Source organism: Sinocyclocheilus grahami, unplaced genomic scaffold, assembly GCF_001515645.1.
Source record: "Sinocyclocheilus grahami isolate Dianchi unplaced genomic scaffold, SAMN03320097.WGS_v1.1 scaffold24.1, whole genome shotgun sequence".
NCBI lineage: Eukaryota > Metazoa > Chordata > Actinopteri > Cypriniformes > Cyprinidae > Sinocyclocheilus > Sinocyclocheilus grahami.
The window spans coordinates 3,750,961-3,772,283 of record NW_015505203.1 but is presented as its reverse complement, the minus strand read 5'-3'; the positions used below and the strand labels follow the sequence as shown (position 1 = coordinate 3,772,283).

At 35.4% G+C, this 21,323-nt stretch overlaps 1 protein-coding gene and 2 long non-coding RNA genes across 3 annotated transcripts in view; all 3 read right to left on the bottom strand.

The window, feature by feature from the left end:
- Positions 1-21,323, bottom strand: part of LOC107562968 (deoxynucleoside triphosphate triphosphohydrolase SAMHD1-like) — a 44,141-nt gene that overhangs the window by 4,744 nt on the left and 18,074 nt on the right. The window lies entirely within an intron of this gene.
- Positions 376-2,519, bottom strand: LOC107562988 (uncharacterized). Its single transcript, XR_001606061.1, has 5 exons — positions 2,229-2,519; positions 1,660-1,713; positions 1,388-1,401; positions 542-673; positions 376-454 (listed from the first exon to the last, which is right to left on the bottom strand). It is a non-coding gene; the product is annotated as an uncharacterized lncRNA (long non-coding RNA).
- Positions 6,550-8,946, bottom strand: LOC107562981 (uncharacterized). The gene is made up of 4 exons (XR_001606059.1): positions 8,877-8,946; positions 8,267-8,313; positions 7,883-8,043; positions 6,550-6,630 (listed from the first exon to the last, which is right to left on the bottom strand). It is a non-coding gene; the product is annotated as an uncharacterized lncRNA (long non-coding RNA).

Here is a 21,323-nt window from a genome sequence, read left to right as displayed (position 1 = left end):
CACACCCGAGCAGACTTCAGCAGACGCTGATGGTCAAAGCTGTTTGGGATGCCGAGGTGATAACAGTCTCTGACAGAGAGGACACAAAGATACAGTATATTGAGTATGATTTTGGTTAATATTGTGCTGACTGCCATGACAGAAACCTCTGACTTTATACAGAAACCTCTGACAGTGTGCTGCCTCACACAGAAGCGATAGATTTCATCAGTTGTAGAAATGCTCTATTCAGCCATAAAAACATCATGATATCTAAAGTAATGTCTATTTAAGTATTTTACAATGTAATACTTCTTGTTAAGATTTACAACCATTATTACAATGAGCATTCCTTTAAAAGGTTATATTTTTACCGTGCAAAATAGTCCCATTTGCGCACATCAATGCCATTCCATTGATTTGCCACAATCTCATACAGGAAAGACTTGTCCTCAGTCCTGCCCTTCGCTGGCCACTGGAAGAATCAAAATAACTTCAATACTCAACAGAAACACTGTATAACATGTTGGGCATCGGAAGGACAGTTCACAGGATTTTGTACCTCTTTAGCTGAAGTATCAACTCCCTTTATCAACTCCTGAATAAAGGTGAGATCTTTTTCCTTCAGCTCATTTTTCAGTTCACTATTGTTCTCTACTATGTCCAGAAACAGCCACACCGAGGCCTCCGCAATCTATGAGAATAAAACACACAAACACAAATATATATGAATTGCCACATTTTCATATCTTTTAGAAATAAACAATGTAAACTGTATACAGTTAACATATAATTGTATGTTAAGCTGGGCATCTACAGTAAATTATTATATTCAAAAAGTGTCTTGTTTCTTGTCAACTGTATCTAAAACTGAATTAAGTGATCTATAATTTATTGGTCTCCTGGTTTTCTATTCTTGTGGATAAACACAAAAAACAAGCCTGTCTTTCAAAACCTTTTTCTGAGCAATGTTTATAAAACTATAATTGTGTTTTTGTGTCCTTTTGGAGATCGGCTTTTGTGTTCTAGTGAATATGAATACGTCATACCGGTCTGGGAGGACATAAGCGTGAGAAAATGATTACAGAATGATAATTTTATTGCTTTAATGTGAGTGCTGTATCAAAAAGCCATGAAGTCACTCAATAGACTTTTGTGTGTCACTGTACACATTTATTGTGATTGGTTTTTGCCAAGACTTGCTTCTTTCAACAGTACAATATTTCATTTTGTTTACTCTTAGCAGGTTACCTTCACATTAGGTTTAATCAGGTAGCATTTGTTTGTATTTGTAAATAAAGCACTTTTCCCTAGAAAACAGCATTATGAATTGTGAAATATATATGCTAAATTTAAAATACAGTTTGCATTGCATGCACAGTATAGAATGATTTTTTTTTCTGCTTACCTTCCACTGATTGCCTAAGAAGACAAACAAACAAAGGTTATTATATACATATTTCATAAATGATCTTAAAAGAACTGAAACTGAAGTCACAGTTATACACATTACTGAAATAAATGTATCTATTCATCAGCTGTAGAGTCTAATAATAGAAATGCGTTATTTATGATATTTAGAAACAAAAATAATTTTGAAAAATAATAATAAATGGCATTATTAAAGCTTACACTTAACTGAAACCCCAACTTTTCCCAGACACAAACTCAGGCACTTACCAGACTCTAGGTCTTCAGGGTTGTCCTTAAACACGTACGAGAACGGACCATGGCCTTAACGAAAAACATAACAGTAAAATATACTGCATGTTTCATATTTTACATGAGAACAATTTTATACTCTTTTCATTTGACATGCATCACGTGACTTGCTATAATAAAGGTGTGAAGAAACTGTCAGTTAAAAGAATAAAAGAGCTTCAACCCTCTTACTCCTACAGATATAAAATCACTCAAGTGCAAAGATACAGTATAAATAGTTTGCCTTACCTCATTTTAAAATAACACAAACATTTTTTAGCAAACAGTATTGCAATTTTACCTTTACATCGAACAAACTTTTAACATTTCAATTGAAATTCTCAAACTCTTTAAATAAATTCCAATTCTGCAAATAAATATACATAAAGAATCCATTTATATTAATCTATATTATTTATTTTTGTATTTAATTCCCTTTACATGGTTCCGCTCTTTTGAAAGATGTTCAACAAAAAGAGAAATCACATGTGTATAGATATAGATAGACTTTGTATTTCTGCTCAAGTGTGCTTGTTTCTGGCACTCACCTAAATTATAGCACAGAGCGGCGATTTGGACGCACAGGATGTCTTTCTCGTCAATTAACTTGCTCTGTTTCTTTTCAAAATCCTCGAGTGTCTTTTTAAACTCCTCCTTTTCCTTTTTAAACTCCTCCTTTTCCTTTTTAAACTCCTCCTTTTCCTTTTCAAACTCCTTTTTATTTTCAAACTCATCTCGTTTCTCTTCAAACTCATCTCGTTTCTTTTCAAACTCATCTCATTTCTTTTCAATCTCATCTACTTTCTCTTTAAACTCATCTCCTTTCTCTTCAAACTCATCTCGTTTCTCTTCAAACTCATCTCGTTTCTTTTCAAACTCATCTCATTTCTTTTCAATCTCATCTACTTTCTCTTTAAACTCATCTCCTTTCTCTTCAAACTCATCTCGTTTCTCTTCAAACTCATCTCGTTTCTTTTCAAACTCATCTCATTTCTTTTCAATCTCATCTACTTTCTCTTTAAACTCATCTCCTTTCTCTTCAAACTCATCTCGTTTCTCTTCAAACTCATCTCGTTTCTTTTCAAACTCATCTCATTTCTTTTCAATCTCATCTACTTTCTCTTTAAACTCATCTCCTTTCTCTTCAAACTCATCTCGTTTCTCTTCAAACTCATCTCGTTTCTTTTCAAACTCATCTCATTTCTTTTCAATCTCATCTACTTTCTCTTTAAACTCATCTCCTTTCTCTTCAAACTCATCTCGTTTCTTTTCAAACTCCTTCAGTTGTTTCTCTTTCAGAACTTCTGCCAGATGTCCTGCTAAATATGCAGCACTTACACAAACAGACAAGACATCATTTTAAATAAAACACATGATAAATCCAGCTTTTACATCATTTGATCAGTTGATTGAGCCCCTCGATCGCTCCCGATGTTCGGCGTGGATTATCTGGTAATGTGAGGCGTTCACCGATCGAATCTTGCACCTTCCGATCTGCTCGCACACAAATCAGGGCCGCCCCGATCATATCAAACATGTTTGATATTTAGGATTGAAATCGGGATGATGACGGCTGTATGATTACGTCAGTACGGTCACAATAGCCAATGCACGAGTGCAAAACAGCTGCTGTACGGTCCCGTTGGATAGTGGAGACGGAGGAAACTGCTTCTTGACGTTTTATAGTAACACGACTGTCTGTATAATGTGTCGAAAACGTATCACAACCGTAAGGAGAAAGAGAAGCGCTGGAGTGAAATCACCTCAGTTTTAAACGTGTACGGGGTGGCAGGGCTGGCATGATAATCTTAATAATATCTTGAAGTGTGTGATGCGCCACGATGTTCGAATCTTGTAGTGTGTGCATGCTTAAGATTTGAGAGAAGATAATCTGCAAAGATTCTCCTTATGTGTGTGCTGCAACCAGATTTCACAATCGGTTAGGATTTTAAAACTCCTGTAGTGTAAGCCCAGCTTTAAGTCAAACCACTTATTACACAACATTTCACCACAAAAATAATTAAGGCAATAAAATAACTAAGATGAAAATGTTTTAAAACCTTACCAGTTTGTTAGTTATCTTATAATCCATTACAGCGTACAAAACAATCTTAGCAAAATGGCAGCGGCTGCGTTTGTATGAAACGAGAGCGAGTCCTCGATACCAGGATGACATAATTAAATAATTGTACACCATTTTAATTGCACCATTTTGAATGGAGTTTTAATATTTTATTAGCTAAACAAACGCAAAGCTTCCACCAAGAAAAAAATAGTTCAAGCAAGAGTACAGCGCCGACTGCTGTTACCCGGATGAGCCTGTGTTATTAGCTTTTACCGGTTGTTATTGAGGGATAACGTACCTTGGACTGTCACGACTGACTGACTAATCAGAATCAAGTATTCCACAGAGCCGTGTAATAATGTTAGTTAATGTTAACAAATTAAACCCTACTGTAAACTCCTTTCTCTTCAAACTCATCTCCTTTCTCTTCAAACTCATCTCCTTTCTCTTCAAACTCATCTCCTTTCTCTTCAAACTCATCTCCTTTCTCTTCAAACTCATCTCCTTTCTCTTCAAACTCATCTCCTTTCTCTTCAAACTCATCTCCTTTCTCTTCAAACTCATCTCCTTTCTCTTCAAACTCATCTCCTTTCTCTTCAAACTCATCTCCTTTCTCTTCAAACTCATCTCCTTTCTCTTCAAACTCATCTCCTTTCTCTTCAAACTCATCTCCTTTCTCTTCAAACTCATCTCCTTTCTCTTCAAACTCATCTCCTTTCTCTTCAAACTCATCTCCTTTCTCTTCAAACTCATCTCCTTTCTCTTCAAACTCATCTCCTTTCTCTTCAAACTCATCTCCTTTCTCTTCAAACTCATCTCCTTTCTCTTCAAACTCATCTCCTTTCTCTTCAAACTCATCTCCTTTCTCTTCAAACTCATCTCCTTTCTCTTCAAACTCATCTCCTTTCTCTTCAAACTCATCTCCTTTCTCTTCAAACTCATCTCCTTTCTCTTCAAACTCATCTCCTTTCTCTTCAAACTCATCTCCTTTCTCTTCAAACTCATCTCCTTTCTCTTCAAACTCATCTCCTTTCTCTTCAAACTCATCTCCTTTCTCTTCAAACTCATCTCCTTTCTCTTCAAACTCATCTCCTTTCTCTTCAAACTCATCTCCTTTCTCTTCAAACTCATCTCCTTTCTCTTCAAACTCATCTCCTTTCTCTTCAAACTCATCTCCTTTCTCTTCAAACTCATCTCCTTTCTCTTCAAACTCATCTCCTTTCTCTTCAAACTCATCTCCTTTCTCTTCAAACTCATCTCCTTTCTCTTCAAACTCATCTCCTTTCTCTTCAAACTCATCTCCTTTCTCTTCAAACTCATCTCCTTTCTCTTCAAACTCATCTCCTTTCTCTTCAAACTCATCTCCTTTCTCTTCAAACTCATCTCCTTTCTCTTCAAACTCATCTCCTTTCTCTTCAAACTCATCTCCTTTCTCTTCAAACTCATCTCCTTTCTCTTCAAACTCATCTCCTTTCTCTTCAAACTCATCTCCTTTCTCTTCAAACTCATCTCCTTTCTCTTCAAACTCATCTCCTTTCTCTTCAAACTCATCTCCTTTCTCTTCAAACTCATCTCCTTTCTCTTCAAACTCATCTCCTTTCTCTTCAAACTCATCTCCTTTCTCTTCAAACTCATCTCCTTTCTCTTCAAACTCATCTCCTTTCTCTTCAAACTCATCTCCTTTCTCTTCAAACTCATCTCCTTTCTCTTCAAACTCATCTCCTTTCTCTTCAAACTCATCTCCTTTCTCTTCAAACTCATCTCCTTTCTCTTCAAACTCATCTCCTTTCTCTTCAAACTCATCTCCTTTCTCTTCAAACTCATCTCCTTTCTCTTCAAACTCATCTCCTTTCTCTTCAAACTCATCTCCTTTCTCTTCAAACTCATCTCCTTTCTCTTCAAACTCATCTCCTTTCTCTTCAAACTCATCTCCTTTCTCTTCAAACTCATCTCCTTTCTCTTCAAACTCATCTCCTTTCTCTTCAAACTCATCTCCTTTCTCTTCAAACTCATCTCCTTTCTCTTCAAACTCATCTCCTTTCTCTTCAAACTCATCTCCTTTCTCTTCAAACTCATCTCCTTTCTCTTCAAACTCATCTCCTTTCTCTTCAAACTCATCTCCTTTCTCTTCAAACTCATCTCCTTTCTCTTCAAACTCATCTCCTTTCTCTTCAAACTCATCTCCTTTCTCTTCAAACTCATCTCCTTTCTCTTCAAACTCATCTCCTTTCTCTTCAAACTCATCTCCTTTCTCTTCAAACTCATCTCCTTTCTCTTCAAACTCATCTCCTTTCTCTTCAAACTCATCTCCTTTCTCTTCAAACTCATCTCCTTTCTCTTCAAACTCATCTCCTTTCTCTTCAAACTCATCTCCTTTCTCTTCAAACTCATCTCCTTTCTCTTCAAACTCATCTCCTTTCTCTTCAAACTCATCTCCTTTCTCTTCAAACTCATCTCCTTTCTCTTCAAACTCATCTCCTTTCTCTTCAAACTCATCTCCTTTCTCTTCAAACTCATCTCCTTTCTCTTCAAACTCATCTCCTTTCTCTTCAAACTCATCTCCTTTCTCTTCAAACTCATCTCCTTTCTCTTCAAACTCATCTCCTTTCTCTTCAAACTCATCTCCTTTCTCTTCAAACTCATCTCCTTTCTCTTCAAACTCATCTCCTTTCTCTTCAAACTCATCTCCTTTCTCTTCAAACTCATCTCCTTTCTCTTCAAACTCATCTCCTTTCTCTTCAAACTCATCTCCTTTCTCTTCAAACTCATCTCCTTTCTCTTCAAACTCATCTCCTTTCTCTTCAAACTCATCTCGTTTCTTTTCAAACTCCTTCAGTTGTTTCTCTTTCAGAACTTCTGCCAGATGTCCTGCTAAATATGCAGCACTTACACAAACAGACAAGACATCATTTTAAATAAAACACATGATAAATCCAGCTTTTACATCATTTGATCAGTTGATTGAGCCCCTCGATCGCTCCCGATGTTCGGCGTGGATTATCTGGTAATGTGAGGCGTTCACCGATCGAATCTTGCACCTTCCGATCTGCTCGCACACAAATCAGGGCCGCCCCGATCATATCAAACATGTTTGATATTTAGGATTGAAATCGGGATGATGACGGCTGTATGATTACGTCAGTACGGTCACAATAGCCAATGCACGAGTGCAAAACAGCTGCTGTACGGTCCCGTTGGATAGTGGAGACGGAGGAAACTGCTTCTTGACGTTTTATAGTAACACGACTGTCTGTATAATGTGTCGAAAACGTATCACAACCGTAAGGAGAAAGAGAAGCGCTGGAGTGAAATCACCTCAGTTTTAAACGTGTACGGGGTGGCAGGGCTGGCATGATAATCTTAATAATATCTTGAAGTGTGTGATGCGCCACGATGTTCGAATCTTGTAGTGTGTGCATGCTTAAGATTTGAGAGAAGATAATCTGCAAAGATTCTCCTTATGTGTGTGCTGCAACCAGATTTCACAATCGGTTAGGATTTTAAAACTCCTGTAGTGTAAGCCCAGCTTTAAGTCAAACCACTTATTACACAACATTTCACCACAAAAATAATTAAGGCAATAAAATAACTAAGATGAAAATGTTTTAAAACCTTACCAGTTTGTTAGTTATCTTATAATCCATTACAGCGTACAAAACAATCTTAGCAAAATGGCAGCGGCTGCGTTTGTATGAAACGAGAGCGAGTCCTCGATACCAGGATGACATAATTAAATAATTGTACACCATTTTGAATCGAGTTTTAATATTTTATTAGCTAAACAAACGTAAAGCTTCCACCAAGAAAAAAATAGTTCAAGCAAGAGTACAGCGCCGACTGCTGTTACCCGGATGAGCCTGTGTTATTAGCTTTTACCGGTTGTTATTGAGGGATAACGTACCTTGGACTGTCACGACTGACTGACTAATCAGAATCAAGTATTCCACAGAGCCGTGTAATAATGTTAGTTAATGTTAACAAATTAAACCCTACTGTAAAGTATATAATTTCATAATTCAGACAAAAGGACCATTTTCAAGGGTTTAAATAATTTTTCAAAGCACTGTGTGTGTGTGTGTGTGTGTGTGTGTGTGTGTGTGTGCGCATAATAAAAATACAAATAAAAACAAGGCTTACCCAAGAGAGTGTTCGAAGCGAGTGTGAGTGGCTCCAGGATACACCAGATATGTTCCTCCCAGCTGTTTAATATTTCTCAGTCTCTGAAACTGTGGCGTGTCAATGATCTTCACCAGCAGGGGGTGCAGCTCAATTTGACCATGAATGGGGTCGTTGAAGATCTGCAAGATAAAAAACAGGCACATACATCCACAAACATATAAACTGCCCTCAAAAATGTTTGGAAATGCACTAGTGAGGTTTTGGACAACATCAGAAGGTTTCTGGAATTTAGTTGGCAGTTGATACTGGAATTAATGTGTTCAGTTTCATTCACATTAACCCTCTCACCTATCCAAATGAGGAGAACATATTTATTTATTTATTTTTCACTTTAATTTTTACCTTGCCTGAGGGGGTTTGATTGTCTTTGGATTCCTCATTTTTGGATTCTATGAAAAAAGCATAGCATTGTAAATCCTAAGTGTGAGAAATATATTTATTTTGTTTTATCATCCAAACTCAACTGGACATTTCTATATTAATATGAATTGGTAATTTCATGATTATGTACGTGTCATGCAAACACCTTCACCTGATTTAGCCAATTCTTGTTTCTAGAAATCCAAACAATGTAGCTGACAAATGGGTTCTAGGTCATATAAAGTTCTAAGCAGCCTTAAAGGAATAGTTTGCCTAAAAAAGTGAATTCTGTAATTACATCACTCTCACTCACTATCAAAGAAATGTATGTATTTTGGTTTAAAGTAAATATGATAGCAGTGGGATAGAACACTTGATAGAACTGAAATTAATGAAGATGGTGTATTAACATCCATAGGCAGATATGAAATAAAGAATTGTGTTAGAAAGTTTTACTCTTTAGTCTTGACAAAATGTAAGCTCTCATTAAAATATTACCATTTAAAATAATGTATATCACATGTCTCCAGTGTGTGAGTATAATGAATGTACAGAGCAAGACAGCAGCAGTGTTTACATGACAAACACACACCTGCTGCTGATGTAGCCTGAGCTGAATCCTGTGCTGTCCCTGCTGAGGATGAGGATGAAGCTGAGGATGAGGATGAGGATGAGGATGAAGCTGAGGATGAGGATGAAGCTGAGGATGAGGATGAGGATGAGGATGAAGCTGAGGATGAGGATGAAGCTGAGGATGAGGATGAAGCTGAGGATGAGGATGAAGCTGAGGATGAGGATGAAGCTGAGGATGAGGATGAAGCTGAGGATGAGGATGAAGCTGTCTGCTGGTCTGGTGTGCTTCCACCTACAGGTTTACCTAAGGTGACATATCATGGCTTATGGTACATCTCATTGAATCCCTTTTACAATATTTTTTAATATGATATTATTATATTATATTATATTATTATATAAAATGAATTGTTACACATATCAGAACTGTACAAAATGAATGTCAAAGCAGTGAAGAAGAGAAAATAATAATCTCAGAATCAGTGCCTGCCTCTGTTGATGGTTCTTCTCCTGCAGTATCATCAGTCATGTTTGCATACCCAGACTTTCTTGTCTTGTAGACTTTAGCAATGACATTTTCACCATTGATTTCTTTAGTGTGTTTTTAAAGGGACGGTCCAGAACATTTTGAAGATCCAAAAAGGTCTTTTACGTTTTGGTTCCCTGGACTCTTAAAAATTTTAATTTGTGTTTTGAATATTAAAAATAAGCCTATAATAAATTATCGTTAATGGGTTTGCAAGACATGAGTGTAAATAAATAACATAATTTAAATTGTTGTATGATGTCACAATATTTGCCTGTGTCTATCTTGTGTTTTAGGTCTCTTGTTTTTGTATTGTATTCCCATTATTTCTGTACTTTCTTTCTTGTTCAGTTCCTTGTGCCACTGTGTGCTGCCATAGCTTCCCTCATTAGATACCATAGTAATTCATTAGCTCCTCCCTGTCCTTGTCATACTGTTATCGTGATCCAGCTCTGTGTTTTATATTGTACCCAAGTTTGTTTTATTCTTTTGTATTATTAAACTTAATTTGCACTTGGTTCCACCTCACCTTCGTCCAGCCAGGTATTATGAACTCTCCCTTTACATAGTACTAATCTCAAGACAGGACGTGAAAAGTAAATGAAAAGAAAGTTCACAACATTTGCAATAAAATGAACTTCAGTATGTCTCACTGAAACACCTACATTAGCCCAAGGCAACATATAAACCTATATTACAATTTAGTTTAGTTTACTTTTTCAACATTCTCTTTATTAAATAGCAGTAAGTAAATTAATTTAGCCGAGATGACAATCTATGCATTTGATTAAAGTAATGATATGATTATTCATCATTTTCATACTAGACAGATGTCAGACCCTGAACTTTATATCCACGTGAACAGAACTCTGTGTTTGCTGGACAAATATTTGGTTTAAAATCCTCAGTGAAGGTTTGGTCGTAGCAATCATCACTCTTCACCATCAACAGCTAGCTGACTAACAAGGTCTTGAATTAGCCCACAACAAGCTACATTACTCTTATTTCTCTCTATGTTTCCCTTTTTCTTCTTTTTATGATATCGAGCCCTGAGAGCTTGAATGGATTCATGATAACACACATATAACAGGTGGAAACAATACAGTTGTGTCTCATGGCCATCTCTCTTCTCTGGACTAAGAAATGTACAGTATTAATATCATTGTTCTAATTCACCCACTTATTTTGTTCACTCCTACCCCATTTATAAAGTGCTTATGCTGACATTATATTTGCATTATATATTTTGTATGTCTAAATACCAAATGAAACACAAAAGCACTGGATGACTTGGTTTCAACAACAACTAACAGAGGAAACTAACAATGATTTATGTCTTGATGCCGTATCAGATTATGCCTGGTTAGGACATACCTATTAAAATATAAATATGTAGTTTGTTCATAAAACTCTACATACAAGCTGATTGGTTCTTCCAGCTATCAAGAAGTTATTCATTTTGTACTTAATTCATGCAGTGCAAATCAGTTAAATAAATAACAAAGTAGAAAGTAAAAAAAAAAAAAAGTATACAACACACATGATAGAGTAATAAATATGCAGATATGGCAGCACAATTGGAGTTACCTGAATTAGGCTCGAAATCAATAAACTGTTCATTGTGTTTGCACCAGTCATGAAACTTCTCAGCTTCCTGCTGGACCTTCTTCTGATGCTCCTGATTCTTTGGATCCTCCTGATTCTTTGGATCCTCCTGATTCGGTGGATCCTCCTGATTCGGTGGATCCTCCTGATTCTTTGGATCCTCCTGATTCGGTGGATCGTAATAGACCCTCACAAGAAATTCATGAAACTTCTTTGGCTTGAGATTGGACACCTGCAGGCACACAACAGAAACCAAACACAACCTTTCTCAAACCAAGGAAAAAGAAAAGAAAATGCCTTCACTCACCCAGGTATGAATTCAGGTACACACCACAAACTAGAGCTATCTGATAAAGCCTGAGCTCAAATCACTTTATTCATTAAACAGATCACTAATTCATTTATTTTAGTAATGACTCAGTTAAAAAGACTATCTGATCAAATCTAATGCTCAAGAGATTCACAGCCATGATATTTATGAAAATCCTGGATGACAGATATTTGAGATAAGTGAGCTTTAGTACCTGGTACTTCTCCATCTTGAAGGCTCTGTTTGGCTCATTCTTGCTGTAGAAACGAACATTATCAATGGGCTCTTTACCCACTTCACCAAAACCCATCTCAAGAACCTGAATGAGATCAGATTTCAGATACGATAGAAAGTTAAACTGTAAAAATGAGTCACAAAACAGTAATTTTTATTGTATTATTATTTTTTACTGTTTAAACATACATGAATGTCAAAGTTCTCCTCCTCCATTTGTGGTTTAAACTCGCTATAATTCTTCTTCAGTATTTTCTAAAGAGTTTGAAGGGTAAAAAATTAGAAAAGTATTACAAGAAATTTAATGTCAAATAACGGAGACAAAGGTTATTCAAGTGTGGAATATTCACTACAATTCAAAAGTTTGGAAACCATTCCATTTTTGAAATAAATGAATACTTTCATTTATCAAGGATGCATAACATAAAGGGTGACAGTGACATTTATAATGTTACAAAAAATGTAAATTTCTAATAAAACTGTACTAATAATATGTATTCAAGGATGTATGCAGTGTATTGTGATATTAATCTGATATTACTTACAATTTTATGTGTGAACATCAAATAAGAAGATGCGTATTAATACAAAACAGAAAATAATTTACACCATACACATGGTAAATGTACTTTGTTTATATATGTATGGATAATATATAGCAGTAATTCTTTTTGTATGTGTTTGTAGGGGCTTATTAAACAATATTGATAATGTACCATAAGTAACTGAGCTAAATAACACAGAAATGATACCTGATACAGTTTGCTCTTGAAGGCTTTTTCAGGCAGTGCTTTGGCCCCAGGTATTTCCTAAAGGATTTTGAAGGATTAAGTATGCATGCAAACACTACAATAAATGAAAATAACATAATAATCTGACGAAACAGTCATTGCATGTGAGAATAACACTATAGCTGAAATATAGCTGCTAACAGCAATCAGTGTTGCCAGATTGGGTGGGTTCTTGCCCAAATGGGATTCTTTTGATTGGGTTGGAGATAAATGCATTGGGCAGGTGGACGAAATTTTGGCTGCTTTTTAAAAAGGACTGGTGGGTTAAAAAGCACTTTTTTGTTTGGTTATGTTATTTTAATACATTTAAACATATATAATTAAGAAAGTAGGACTAGGAGAGAGTGTGTTATGGAATACCGTAGTTCTGTTTAAATTTAAAGTGTAACATGAAGGTAAGTGTATTATTATTGTTTAACAAGGGGTAAAATACATATGTACATTTGTTTTTTGTTTTTTTTCTTTTTCTTATTTTTGGCTGCTGTTTGCAGTATTTGACATATTTTACTTTCTGCTAGTTTGGACATTTTTGACATATTTGCTAATTCTCTTTTACTGTATTTCTCATGTTTTGATGCATTATCTTTTTGAATTGTTCTCCAAACTGGGAAACTGATTAATGTCATCTTTATTAAGCGTTAAGGAGGTAAAAACGGTCCTTATTAACCTTGGTAGAAATGGCATTGTATAGCATATGTATAGCATTCTTTTGGCATTGAATTTGTTTTTCATTTTTGGGTGAACTATCTCTTTAAGTACAATGCAGAGCCAAAAAAAAACCTCTTAAAGGTACATATCAGTAACTGTATGGACACATATCTCTGGAACACTAGGTGGCGCTGTGCGCAGCAGGACATGCTGGTGATGATCTTACCAATTTTTGTGGCAATATGTCAAATTACACAAAATATACTGCAATGCGTCTGACAAGCTTCATTTTTCTAGAACAAATGGTTCAAAAGTTATAACCATTTGAAAAGTGCATTTTTGAACTGGTGTCGAGTTGGTTGTAGGGATCCCAAAGTTGGTCAAATTGCTTTATGGGACACCCACTACAAGTGTGCCAAATTTCATAATTTTCCTATGAATGTTTCATAGATCTGCCTCTGCCTTAATAATAAGATAATGATAGGGGCTACAGCACCTTCAGTGCTTGAACAATTGTGAACAAATTAAATGTTTATTCAGAAACATGTATTAAAATAAGCACTTTGTATGCTGCTTTGATAACATATCTGCCAAGCAAACACATGTAAAGATAAAACTAACTGACATTTATTTTTTATGTACATATAAATGGATAATGCTCATTTTCTTGTGTGTGTTTGTAGGGGCTCATTAATCCATACTCTTAAGAAATTCCATAATTATAGCATGACAATTCTGTACCATAAAAGACCAGTGAGAAATTGAATGACTATCTTAATCTTGAAGGCTTCATCAGACTGCTCTCCTAAACTGGCCAGCAGTATGTCCTAAAACATTCAGAAGGGTAACTAGTACATCAGGCATTTACAAACATTAAATTAACTATTCAAATAAAACAGGCATAGCAAGTAAAACATTTAATAATTTTACCGTAATTAATGTATTTATTATAATATATTTTCAATAATAATAGATTAGTGTGCTGTGAACTGATAAAATGTTATAATATCCGATAAAGCTGACGTGTCTCTGATGAAGTATAAGTTTATTGTTTCAATTTTCACCTTTTCAAAATACTTAAGTATTTTGATTAAATACTTTGAACAGTGTTAAGCTATTGTTGGCCCTTATGAAATTTAGGAATACATATATGAAAATATACTATGTTGGAAAGCAGTCCTGTTTTTTTGCAATGCTGCTTCTCTACAGTGAGTGTGTTGTGAATGTCTGAGAGGACTTGCACTTGACCCCCTGCTCAAGTGGGCTCAGGACCCTTCATTTTGGATTAATCATGACTACTATTCTGACTGCAAAAGATAAGGTACCTTTAATCCTTCTTCTTTCAGTCGCGCCTCTCCAACAAACTTTGGCAGACGTCTATTGACAATGTTTAGTAGAATCTTCTGGGCTTCAGCCAGATGGTCTGGATGGAAAGAGTTAATAGAATATTTTTAAACCATGGTCTGTCTGAATACTGGATTCTGATTGGCTGGAAAGTCTGCATTCAAACTGTTTAATGCATAGGTAGTTCCAGTCAGTGTAATCACTGTTCTATATTAATGTGCTCCTTCATTGACGCATACACACACACACACCAATTTATCATTTTGTATTTATTACAAAATACAATTATCTACTGAAAAGCTACAAGGTAGTACATTTATGAGGTTTATGGTGCTGGTAAGTGGCCCTGGATTAATGCATTTATATTAAGTAAATAGTAAATCTCAATTGTATTAAATCACTGCCAAATTAGGTACTATGAGACATTAACAAATTATAAACATTAATATTATGAATTTCTGTCCAGCTTGTTTGAAGCAATGTGTTCTATGAAAGGGGCAATACAAATAAAAATGGACTTTACTTGAATAAAGTTGCAATTTTGGGAGAATAAAATGAGAATAATGTAAAAAGCAAATATTATGTATATATAAGAATAAAGTCAGCATTCTGAGAATAATGTCATAAGGGAAGCAGGGCTGGTTCTCAATAAAATGCTAATTTTCTTTGGTTTCTGCTAGGGATGCACCGATGCACTGATGCACTGGAAAGTTTGTAGTTCGGGCGGATATGTCAAAAACAAGTAAGTAAAACAATGCACAAGTTACTTAATGGTAGGGAGAGAGAGAGAGAGAGAGAGAGAGAGAGCGCACTTCTGTTGTGTGATCTTTATTGATGTTCGCTCACTTAGCACGCATCATTTGGATTCAAACTAAATCGTAAATATAAGACAATTAATAGGGGCATTCACTATAAACATCATTTATTTTCACCCTTAAGCATACACGACTTTCTTGCGAAAGTGAAACTAACAGCCTGTGTGAAGTGCGCTAGTCTGTACTGTACTTGTCCCTCTCATTCTGCATCAGTACAAATACGTGCGCACGTTGCATGTGTTTTGCTTGCTTGAGTGTTTCTGCATTATATGAGTGGCTTTGGAAAATAAATCGCTGTACGTTTCAGATTAAAAAAACGTGACTTATATTTCTGAAAATATCACAGTTAGGAGATTTATAAGGAGTGGTTCCCTGCATTATTACAGCAAAGCGGTGATTACAGTACTGAGCCGCTGCAATGGAGCAGCTCTAATGCTATTACATTAAAGATGATGTACCATAGAGAGAGAAAAAAAGAATGAACAGTGAAAGTAATAAAAACTTGTCAAATACATTTTAATGGGCATAATTAAGTGTGAAAATAACAGAAGGATATACAGTCAAACCAAAAATTATTCAGAGACCAGATATAATTTTGGATATTTTTTTACTAGTGGGTGCAGGACACTATAGTTCATTTATGTAAGTCAGGATAGCAAAATAAACTCAACTGTGATATATTATACCCAAAAATTATTCAGACCGAGTCTGGGAAAAAAAACAGAAGTTGAGGTTTGCATGAATACATACCCTTTTGGTTTCTGTACCCAATATTTAAAAAATGTACGAATGCAATAAAAATATCGGTAGCGGTACTCGGTATAGGCAAGTACCAAAAACAAAAGTATTGGTATCGGGCGAGTACTGAAAAAAGTGGTATCAGTGCATCCCTAGTTTCTGCCGTCCACTGGGATTGTACATATGCATTGTACATTATATATATATATATATATATATATATTTATTTATATATTATTATTATTATTATTTATTTTTATTTTTTTATGCATACCAAGTGAGATTAATAAGAGCTTGATACATGTTACATTCTTGATTGTTTAAGACAAAAACTCACATTAAAAGGAGAAGATTATTTAAATGCCTGGTTAGGATGCACTGTAAATCACTTGGGATAAAAGAGCCTACTAAATACTTAAAAACAAAAGAAGAGGATAACACAGACAATCCACTGCTACATAAATGCAGATGTAGCAGCACAATTAGAGTTACCTGTTGTATCTCTGTGATCAATAAATTCATCTTCACGGCACCACTCTCTAAAGCATTCCTGAGCTTTCTTCTGGACCTCTTGATCAACATCTGTTTTGTAGTACACTCTTACAAGCCATTTAGGAAACCTCTTTATCTTGAGATCGGTCACCTGCAGGGATATGACAAACACAACCTGCTGGCAAGTGGCCCTGGATGCATGCATTTATATTAGTAAATCTCAATTTGATAAAATCACTGCCAAATGAGGTACTATGAGACATTAATACATTCTAAACATAAGTATTATGAATTTCTGTGCAGAATTTCTTTTAAACAATGTGTACTGTGAAAAGGGTTATACGAATGCATATTGACTTGACTTAACTTGAATACAGTTGTAATGTTGATTAAATGATTGATGAAATGAGAATAGGCCTTTTAATGAGAATAAAGTCAAAAATATACAAATAAAGTCAGCATTTTTAGATTAATGTCATGAGCAAAGCAGGGTTGGTTCTAATAAAGTGCTCATTGTCTTTGTTTAATTAAAGCAAACAAATTACTTTTTAAATTAAAATTCTACACTCTAACAAGCCATTTAGGAAGACTCTTTATCTTGAGATCGGTCACCTGCAGGGATATGACAGACACAACCTGTAACCTTTGCTACGACATATTGTGTATGTGTCTTGCTTTGCTGCTCTCTCTCTCTCTCTCTCTCTCTCTCTCTCTCTCTCTCGTCACATCCTTTCTTTCACAGGATTGGATCCTACCAAAGTGATCTCCAGACCTGATTGGTGCTAATGGGACCAAGGAGCAGCAATAAAATAACCTTGCTGTGCCTGAGGAGGGAGCTCTGCTCAACTTGTGAGTTCCTGTTGTTCTATTGCACGTGTGCTATTGTGTGTTTGCTACAGTGTGTTGTTGCTGTTAGCTTGCCTGTTGATCTGCCTGTAGTGTGCAGTGTGAACTTTGGTTTTGAGTTGATAAGTTGTTGTCAATCTCATTCCCATTTTGTATGTTTTGTAAAGTATTGTAAATACTCTTTTTCCACACTTGGACACTGTAGGTGCTGAGTGCCATTTTCTTTTGCAAATATTGTTTTCTCCTGTTTTTAATTAGATAGGGAGTTAGGGTAACGTATTGTATTTTTATTTAGTTTTTCTGTTTTTAATTTAGTCTTTTCTGTGAGGAGCTAGCTGGGTGTTTGTTTGTTGTTTTGGCCTTTGCTCACCCCTGAAGTTGTGCTTTCACTCGTGGTTCTGTAAATACATGTATAAAGGATCTTTGATTGTTGATTTCAGTTTATGTTGTGGCCTTACCCTAGACAGGGTCATAACACCTTTCTCAATTCACTGATATTCTTATTTTTACTGTGTCAACATACGTTAACGTCAAAGTCATCAGCTTTTTGATTTGCGATGGGAGACCAGTTGTAGTCCTCTACCCTTTTCCTCCATTTATTCTGCAGTTCTTCCTAAAAGTTTTGGAAGAGAAAATCTGTGAAATATTACACTAAATGGAAATGTGTGTGTGTGTGTGTGTGGCTTTTTAAAAATCTTATCATGCAGTGTGTTAATCAATCAAAATATGAATCTAGTAAAACAGATTTATAGATATGTTTAGATATTTATAAATATTCACCAAAATAAGCATGTTCTTACATTAACATTTCTGCCAAGCAAGTAAATGGCACTTGTTTATATACAGTATGATACATACCAATAATTGTTTTTTGTGTGTGTAAACAAGTGTTTAGGGCCTTGTAAAAGTGTGTTCTTGAGAAATTCATAATCATGACAAGTCTATACCATAAAAGTACCTGAAACACTTTTCTCTTAAATGCTTCTTCAGGCTGGTCTTTCAGTGTGTCCTTCAGTTTCTCCTAAATGATCCAAAAGAGTAACTAGTCATACATACTAAGTGTTCCTGTGGCTCAGCAGTAGAGCATTGCATGAGCAGCACAAAAGGTTGTGGGTTTGATTCCCAGGAAACATACATACTGGTAAAATATGTATAGCCTGGATGCACTGTAAATCGATTTGGATAAAAGTGTCTGCTAAATGCATAAATTATTATAAATTAAATTATTATTATACATTACATACAAATGTGTCACTATAAACAAATGAAGAGGGGAAATAACATTTAATGCTTTTTATCTTCAATTATACATGCTACTGTTACTACAAACTGCCAACATATTTATCTGATGATGCTGTAAATACCAATGTGTGGATACATTCACACAAACTCAATTTGTTATATTGGACTGTTTAACTATTAACAGAAATTGAGGTACCTTTAATGTATCTTCATTGAGTGTGGCCTCCCCAACAAACTTTGGCGGATGTCTGGCTGGCTGGTTTGAGATTTGATCAAAAATGTGATCTTTTAAAAGAAGAGGGAAAAGGAAGGGGTCAGAATATTAGTATAACCTACAAATTGCATTTATGCATATGAACTAGTGCTGTCAAACGATTAATCGCGATTAATCACATCCAAAAAAAAGTTTTTGTTCACATAATATATGTGTATACTGTGTATATTTATTATGTATAAATAAAAAAATGTACACTCAATACGTTATTGCATACTGTTTTATAACATACTATAATACTGAGGTGCAGATAACTGCTACTATTTGCAATAAGTAGTATAAAATCCTGCTATTTTAACATAGTGTACATAGCCTCTATCACTCTTTACAGTTACTGCAAATAGCCGCTGCCTTTTTTCCCCCAGGCTTAATTTAGGAAGTGAATAAAGTGGGAGGTTGCAAGTTAAGGACAGCGATATATTTATATGATTTCCATAACTCAAGATTTGGACTCATTGTGGTTTATTTATTTTTAGATTGTTTTGTTTGTTTTTCAATATCTGGCAACGCCAGCATAACTGACAGTAATCAGAAATGAGCAGGTTAAAAACAGCGCCGGCAGGTTATTCCTGACAGGATGCAATTCGGTAACACACACGTATAGTGATCATTATGATATATTATCTTTAAGACAGATGCACTGAAGACGGACACAAAGAGGAGAGAATAGTCGCACAAGCAGAGAAAATACTGAACCAGACAGAACAAATTCATTGTTATTAAATGGATGCCACCTTGGGACAATAAAAACCTCCCTAACCCTACCCGTTACTTTATCTTCAACTTTTTGATTGTTTCCTTCATTTTTATTGAAAATAAATGCGTTTCTGATGTGATATGAGATTTGAAAAGGAAGAACAAAAAGTTTGGTAAAAGGCGGATTCAAATATATATATTTTTTTAATCCAAATAGCTTGCTGAAATACTTCTGCGGCCGCCTCATCTATGTCAGCCATGCTGATCATGACCTGTCCTGGTGACCCTGATCGCGCCTGACCTGCCTTCCGTTTCCACTATACTCTCTCTCACACATACATACTTTCTTCTCTTACATACACATAATTTTTTCAGACATACATACATTCTATATATATATATGTGAAAGGAGAATGTAAGTGTGTGAGAGTGCCAGAATGAATTATGGCTTGTACGGCCCCTCATACGCATGCATGTATATATTTAGGAACAATATGGTATGTTTATATATTAAATATATTTATATATACTATAAAATATAAGACTATAAATATATAAATGTATACACATGTAAATATTTTCAAAGTATATACTGTATGTGTGTGTGTGTATTTATATATACATAATAAATATACACAGCACACATACACATTATGTAAACAAAAACTTTTATTTTGAATGTTATTAATCATGATCAATCATTTGACAGCACTAATATGAACTTAATATGATGCCCAGAATAGACTAGTAATTTAATACAAAACCGAAATCAAGTATCACATTTGTTGAGGCAGGTCATGTGAGTTAAGTAAACCCTCCCTTCAGCTGTCTTTACATGGTGGATAACTTCAGATGCTTCAGATAATCAGTAATATTTGAGAAATATTTGATTTATGTGGTCCTGACTGAAAAAAAGGTTGAGGTGTACAGGTAAAATGTGTAGGTTTTCCTTCCTTGCTACTTCTTAAAAGAAAATTTATCTCAATTTCTACTCGTACTTTGGCTGACCTGTGAGTTCGGTGTATTCCAGCATGTTCTCTTTGGCTTTTGAGATCATCAGCTTGCCATCAGCTAGCACAAGGGCTTCCTTGATCCTAATGTACAGAAACAAGCATACAGCTACAAATAACAGTACAACCTAAAGAAATATCATGATGCATTCAGAAGAAAGAACAAAATAAAATAATGTGCTCTTTCGCACAAAAACCCACTTGACATCAATGATGTAGCCGGTCTTGTGCTGAAGAGCCTGACGATGAAGAGTGTATCTGGTGTGAAACATGCCATAAACATTATCAGCCACCTGTGAGAGAAACAGAGAGACATTAACAAGAGCACCGACTGAAACAGTGAGATGTACATATAATAGACACTGTTTTTATTTCACACTGGCCCAGCTAACCGATCACAGCACACACTGGCCCAGCTAACCGATCACAGCACACACTGGCCCAGCTAACCGATCACAGCACACACTGGCCCAGCTAACCGATCACAGCACACACTGGTACACACAGCACATTTCGTATTTCAGAATGCAGGCAGTCATTTGATACAGAAACTGTTCAAGCCGTTCATGCCAGACTGGGGAGAGAGATGTTGAAATAATGTAAAATATGTGAAAAATAATGTGTTTTTCGAACAATCTAGTATGAGAGCCTTTTCTAGTACACCCCCAAAACAAAATCAAGACTTTGTAAAAGAGCCTAATAGGACCCCTTTAAAAAGAAGTAACATTGTTAATAAAACGTGAATACATAATTCTGACAAACAAGTGCAATTGTGTTATTGTAAAATTTAGATATGTTTTAATTATTGATTGAGCCTAATTACTGATAAAAAGCCAATAGTTGTGAAAATGTTTAAAGGGGTCATATGATGCTATTAAAATTTTTCCTTTCTCTT